The following is a 7,521-nucleotide window of genomic DNA, read 5'->3' as shown; positions in this document are numbered from 1 at the left end:
GGAAAAAAGAAAGCCTCTGTCTGTTCTTGTCCCCAGCTTAGGAGAAGCACAACATAAATCTCTGCGCTAACAGTGTACATCATCCAGTGATGAAAGTGTTCAAATTATTCCAAATAATCCTGCAGAAATGGCCATAGAGCTATATCTTTTTAAACATGGAAATCTGAACCTCACACTTCAGCAGGTAAGGGGAGGAAGAGATGCTGGTAACTGTGTATACCGTAGGTAAATTAACGTATGTGGTTAAAGTACAAGCCAAGACACACTGAGACAGAAAATGCATCCTATCAAAGCTACTGCCCAAAAGTGTTATTGGGACGGCTGTGAAGTGGATAATTTTGCTCCATACAATGTGCTCAAGTCCTATCATGTCAAAAGGGAGGTATTGACAAGCTGAAAGAGCAGCCAGGGGCCAGGGAGAGCGAGAGAGATGTGCTCTCAGCACTTGGACTGGACAGAATTTCAAGTGTCTGCACACTTCTGCAACCTCTTCTCCACCCCAGAGCAGGGTTTTTAGGTCCTGCAGCACCTGGGAGTCAGTGTCATGTGTGCTTTAGTTCAGTGCAAGCTTCAAATCACCCAATGTATCATGACAAGAGCTAAGAAAGCAGCTTATCAATTGAGAAAAACCTGAGGCATCTGACTCAAAAGGTTTTGTCAAATCTTTAATGAGAATATGGATGGTGTTTATCTGTCTCTGTACTTTTCTGCTTTCATTGTGAAAGCACTAGCACTGTGGCAGCCAGATTGTTGAAAAGGAGCTTGGTACCTCTGATGTACAGAATGGAAGCTGAGATATCAGGTAGATTGTCTGCAAAGCATCAATACTTTCATCCAAACAGTCCAAAGGTAAGAGGACATGGACTCACCTCAGGTGTTTCAGTATGTTAAACTGAGGTTGGGGATTGAGGGCCAGGATATCAACACTGTTCAGCTCCCAGAATATTCCTTACTTCAGGGACCCTCAGTGAGCTGCATCAAAATGCCTTAGCTGATCTCCAGAAAGTTCGTCTGCAAAGGGCTACCTGAGACAACATAAATGAAATTGTGGCTTCATTGATGTAGCCGGAATTTCACTTATGTAGAAAAGAAGGTTGTATTCAGGTCCTCAATTATGAACTTTGCAGCTCTGCACCGTTTCTGGGCCTTAGTAATTATCACACAGGAAGTGAAACCAGCTTGGAAAGCTTAGAGCAGCATCAATTTATGGACCAAACTGAGGCAAGAGCAAGAAGCAGCAGTCAGAAATTTTTATTGATTTTTAATTTTTTTATAGCTTTATTTGGTCTAACAATTTTAATCTTACAGTCCTCAAAAACACTGCTGATGATCTATCACGACAGTAAAGGTATCAAATATATCCAATGTTGCAGTTAAACAAAACTTTCTTCCACTACATACATTTTTTGCAAATACAGCATAAAAAGTGGTATCAGTAGTTTAAGTGGGTATTTTCTGGGATTCAAGAGAAATAATCTATTTGACAGAACTTTGGGGTTTTGTTTTTCCTTTTGAGCTCTTACGTGTTCAATAAACAGTTGTAGGAGATTTGGATGATTGGTAGATAATTTATAAAACTGGTTTCACATAATTTAACTGTTGTGGATCATGAAAAACAAACTATTTTGCCCCTTACTTAATCTGAACGTTAACAAAAGCATAAAACTATTTAAAATAGGTAAATAAGTGTAGATGCCTGGTTTTCAGAGAGATCCCACTGTTATATGGTTGTACAAAGAATATGTACATTTTCAGCCTGCTCAACATTCTAATATGAGCTAGGACATGTATAAAACCCAGGCTTTCTCAAAACTGCTTTTTCTACTTCCTGTTACCTCTTGGAGTAGAGCAGAAGCCATTGTGAAAGCAACAGAGAAAAGTTCTTCCCACCTTGTCTTTGAACTTCTCTTTTCTCACCCTGCTTGTGTTCCTCATGCGAAAATATGCACGGAGCTTGTTTTCCTCAGGAATGGTATTTTGGTGCCCAAAACTTGTAGCAGTATGTGAAAGGTATTTCCAGCTAGAATGGGGTGTAAGTCTGACCTTAGAGATTCATGATTCAAGAGGGTGAACTGTCTGTGAAGAGCAGTGAGACAGTTCGGGATTTTTTTCAGGTTGATGTGGGAAATTTGGAGCAAGGAAAGTTCTGAGAGCAAGGAATAGCACCAAGGATTCTTTGATCAGGGACAGTGGAGGGCAGGCAGGTCTTGTTTTGTTTGCTATCATCTGTCTTGAAATTGTTCATGTTTACGGTAGAAGAAGGAAAGGAAAATGAATGGGTTCTTTGCTTTTTTTAGACAAACTTATTTGTGAATCTGTATTTTTCCTTGGTGGTTGGTATCCACCTAAAATGATAGTGTGCTGATGGTGGGGGGCGGGGGGCGGGGCAGGTAAAGTCTCAGAAAATTCACCTCTCCAGAATGTGTCTCCATGATCAGTGTGGAGTAACTTTCTGAACCTCAGTAAACTGAAAATTAAGCTGGGATATCAAACTAAAATGATGTTCAGATTGCTCAGCATAGCTTTGTCTGAAGGAAAAGCCTTAATTTTTGTTTACCAGATTACAGGCTTGACAGACTGTCTTTGTGCAAGGAACCGGCACTTTAATTTTGGTTTGCATCAAAATCAATTTTAAATAAGCCTCTATATTTTAACTCAGAATCTCATCAACTCTAAAGAGGATCTTCTTATGAGAAGAAGACAAAAACAAACAGAGACTCTTGCTAAATAATTGTTGCGTGATGTTTCATCTTCTGTGATATTTCCTAATGTACGAAGTGTAGGAAGTAACAGTTGCTGTAAGGCAGAAAGAGGATGTGCAAATATTTTATGCTGATTAGGGGAGTAAGAGCACATTACCAAATTAGTATATCAGCCTGAGCTTGGTATGGGTAAAATGAGTTACTCTTGCTAATAATTTATATTGCTAACATTTAATCACTTTTTAGAATAAAGCTTAAGAAGCAATAGTGATACTACATTTTTTACCTCTTTTTTTTTGACAGAGACTAGATTTATGGCAGTGTACACATGAGCATGTATTATAAAATAGTTGTGAAATTGTGGTGTTTCTTAGGGTCCTGTATGAGAAATGTGGAAGAGGGGTTTTTTTCCCTTGAAATGAATGAATCTGATACCGTTTTGCTTCTCTTGTGATTCGGTGGTTTACACACTCTGAGAATTCCAGGTGTTTGGGGAATACCACAGCAGGGGATTACCAGCTTTCTCTCTCCTCCCCTTCAACCATCCTTTCTTAGTTATTTTTGCCTCTTCCATTGCACTGTATGCACAGATTGTATGTGTTTATAAGGCCTCAGCAATATGTTTCTTGAGTTTTGAGACCCAGTTAAAATAACCAATTTGTGCTAAATATCTTTGAATGTTTATTATGGAATGTCCTATAGTAAAATAGAAATTAGTTATAAAGCCCAAATAACAAAACAGATCTCTTTGTTTCAATGTTTGACTTCCCAATTCTGTCGTTTCTCTTACCTGTCATAAATCACTGAGATATTTGCTTGGCTCTGCCAGAATTTGTCTTGCATGGATTTACTGTTTACATGATTGTTACTTTAAAAGTATATATCCAATATTTTTGCACCTCTGTTAGTTGACTCTAGTTATGCCCATTTATGAGAAGTGATGAAAAAATATTTGCAGTTACATGAATGACTTTTGCATAACTCTTTTTCTTTAAAGTTTAGAATTTACTGCCTTTGCCAAATATCCTGTTGTTTTTTTTAGTGTCGGAGTAACAAGACATCCAGTGCATCTTTAGACAGACTGGTTTTTTTCAGATCATTGGCACTGTGAACTTGTCACATTTTAAGATGCCTTGTAGTGTGTGTGAAACAAATAAACTGAATGGCTTATAGGCATGGAAACTGAGGGAGAGAGATACAGACCCTGATGTACAAGATAAATAAATCATTGGGATCAGTTTGGTTTCCTAACTGTTTCAAATTCAAAGATGACTATTGCAAGTTTAGATTATAGAAATCTTCCAGACTCTTTTAGACTTACAGCAGTAGTTTCTTGACAAGCCACTGAGGAAGATGTAATGCCTTCCACATGATTATCTTTGGAGACATCTCTCTAACCCTTCTGGACAGCCCCAGAGAGAAAAATCATGTCACAATGTGAAAAAGGACAGGAGACGGGCTATCAGAAGATGACCGACAGCATCACTGTAAGCAGACCAGCCTTCTAGGTAAAGATTTGTGGTTTATGCTTATAAATACCTTGCTCAAAGGCATTTTGTGCTTCTATACATAATAACTGCATGTCCATCCAAAACATAATCATAGCTGGGATCTTAGGAAAACATTTGCTATAGAGTAATCCTGTGTTTTATTGGAAAAATGCACACAAGTATATTCTCTTGGTTATAAGCATTTTCATCTGACAGATAGTACAACAAGACAACCTGTAGACCACAGCTAATAGGGTATGACAATAAATCTGGCACCCCAGGTGAGGAGCAGTCTGGGTGGAAGCAGGATACAGTGGTAGGAGCAAAGAATACAGAAGATACCTGCTTGGGAAAAACAGAAGGGGGACAGAGAACTCACAGAAGGCAAGCTGCTCTGCTCATTTACAACAGAGACTAGAGTTAGCTCAGAAGTAGCATATTGTAGGAAGATAGCCTGAAATATGGGTTCAGTAGCCTACCCTGACCCTGGTCCTGGCTATTAGCTTCAGAATAAACAGAGCACACAGGAAGCCATGTTCAAGAGATAACGGAATGCCCAATGATCTGCAATGAAACCAGAATGTAAAGACTTTGGAAAAAACTGTTTGTAAGCATTTTCTTCTTTTTCTGTATGGGCTCTTTTGTGTTGGCAGGTGCTGCTATTGCTTTGACTCGTGTTCTGTCAGGCCTTCTTCCAGCATGGCACAGCTGTGACTTTATGGTGCAGGTAAGACAGCATTTACTGCAGAGTGTTATGTAATAGAGTATAATTCTGCATATGATTTGGGAAAAGTAACCAGCAGGTATAGATTAGCCAGTACCAAGCCATCAGCAAGTAAGTAAGCAGTTTAGCTGAAGGCAGGGTGGATTTGGTGAAGGTGATAGAGGAGACCCTGCACAGAGGGAGCTTGTTTGGTACCTCCAGCTGGGATGGTATTCCTCAGTTTCAGCCTGGTTCTTCAGAGAACAGTGCTCTGCCTGGCATTCAGCTCACTGACCCTTAAAATGTGGTTCTTCATTTCTTGAGACAGTCATATGAGTGCCTATAGAGCCCAAGAAGTTGGTACTAGGAAATGAAACTGGGGGGAAAAACACAGAATCTGACTAAGGGGAAAAATCTGCCACTGTTGAAGAGCTCTTCTGAGTGAGTGTTCAAGAAGTAGTCCAGGAGGAGCAAATATTCAATTAGTTGTCATCCCTCTTTTTCATTCCCCCTTTCAACATGAATGATTGAAGGATACAAAGAAAAGACACTATGGGTAAAAAATGTTTATTTGATGTTTTATAATGTAAAATGATCTCATTTGCTGTGCAATATTTGAACACCTTATACAAAGCTAAATCCTGAGCATTCTCAGCATCCAGCACTCATTCAAAACCGGGAGGTGGAGCAGATATTCAGCACAAATCTAACAAATCTCAGGGCTTATGGGTATGCTGGCGCTGTTTAAGAGTAGCAAATTCTAGGTGGGCATGTTAAAAGGAGCTATTCTAGAATGTTCATTTCACAATAACTGAGCCCACTGTAATTCTGGATTGATTTTCCGTTAAAGCAAGAAGTAGGTGCCTGGCACTTACAAGAGCTTCCCGTAGGCTTATTGCTCATTTTGGGCCAGATTGTGAAGAGCGCCTCAGGGATACCAGAATGTGTTCTCTGTCCTGAGCAGGTACAGCACAGATCATGCAGGCAGCATATGAAGTGAAGATGTCAAATCATCATTGCCTCAGGGTTGATAGCAACAGAGCAGTATGCTTGCACAAAGAGCACTATTGTTTACTCTTGACCTTAAAATAACTTGATCCAATATGACACATTAAGTAGAAATGTTTTCTTTCTTCAGGAAATAGTTCTTGGCAATTGAAAACAAGCCTGAAAAAGTATGTAAAAAATAGATTTCTTAGCAAATGTTCAGTGAAATATTAAGACTGTTAAGATATATTCTCTAGCATGAACAATGTTTTCACAGTAAAACTGTCAAATTAATTTTACTGGATAAAATGCATAATGCAGGTAACCCCTTGATTTAAACAGAGTTGCCCTTGGGATAAATTTATCTTCTGTCACTTAGTGTTTGCAAAAGCGTGTGACTTCAGTTTCTGTGGAACTGCTTAATTCTGATATGCAGTGTGCTGAGCATCACTGTAACTGAGCTGAGTCACATGAGATGACTTCAACACAAGGGAAATTATGCAAAATGAAGCCTGCACTTTATTCCAAATGATGTATGGAGTATGTAGAGAATTTATTAGTTACTTAGTTAGTTTAATTTGTAATTTATTCTTTCAAGGTTTCTGAACAAAAGGATTGGGTTAGTATTAGAGTTCTTGAGAATACATTTCTTGGAGAAAACTAATTCATAGTACATTTTGTAAACACACTAACACAAAACAACATTAGGCTTAGGTACCAGGGAAGAACACCATTGCCTGAATTAACCCTCACCCTCCATGCCATTAAACCCTCAAAAAACCAAATACATCCCAGTTAAAATTCTTGGTGCTGAATGCCAAAGTGAAGCCATAATGAGTTTGACAATCTTGGAAGTTGTGTTCTGTAAGGAAGGTGAATTCTGTGGTGTTATCTGGCTAAACTCTTAGGGAAATGAACACAGGGTGAAACTGAGCAGCATGAAATCACATTAAGAGAGGACAGGGAGTGGGGTTTCACTGGCATCCTTCGGTCCTGATTCCTAAGGCAATAAACATAGTGAGCACCAGGAACGATCATGTTTGGGTGGCACAGGCCCTGTTGGTGTCAGAGTGCAGAGGAAGTGTGACTGTTGATATCTGATGGCAGATACAGGGTGGGCCAATCTTTGGGAGCAACCTGTGACAATCCAGCCTGAGACACAGATTTATTTGGCTTGTGGCTGCATGGAATGCTGTTTATACCCTGATTACTGCTACCCTTGCCTTCCTTTAATCTTTCCAGTCTATTTCCTCCTGGCTCAGTAATACCAGGCACATACAGGGAATGGTTTGGAGAACACTGTTGGAGTAGAAAAGGGGAATCTCAAAATAATGCCACATGGTTGAAGAGTTCATGCTCTCCCTTCTTTAGGGTAAATAGTGGTGAGTTTTATGGTTCTCTGCTCTGACCTTCACTGGAACAGGAAGCAGCTTCTTGGCTTCTCCCCAAAGAATAGTAAGGTATTTTTTAGCTGCATTAGCTTATACTGGGGTATACATTTGTGCTTGCTCCCTTTCTCTCACTGTCATACCCTGTAATCCGATGCCTCTGAGCTGCACAACTTAAAAAACAGTTACAGAAACACCTCCTGATAGAAAGCAAGTTGGCAGGGAATGTGGAGGCTGAGAGACCTTGATGT

Source organism: Hirundo rustica, chromosome 9 (assembly GCF_015227805.2).
Source record: "Hirundo rustica isolate bHirRus1 chromosome 9, bHirRus1.pri.v3, whole genome shotgun sequence".
Taxonomy (NCBI): domain Eukaryota; kingdom Metazoa; phylum Chordata; class Aves; order Passeriformes; family Hirundinidae; genus Hirundo; species Hirundo rustica.
Note: the sequence above shows the minus strand (reverse complement) of the source record.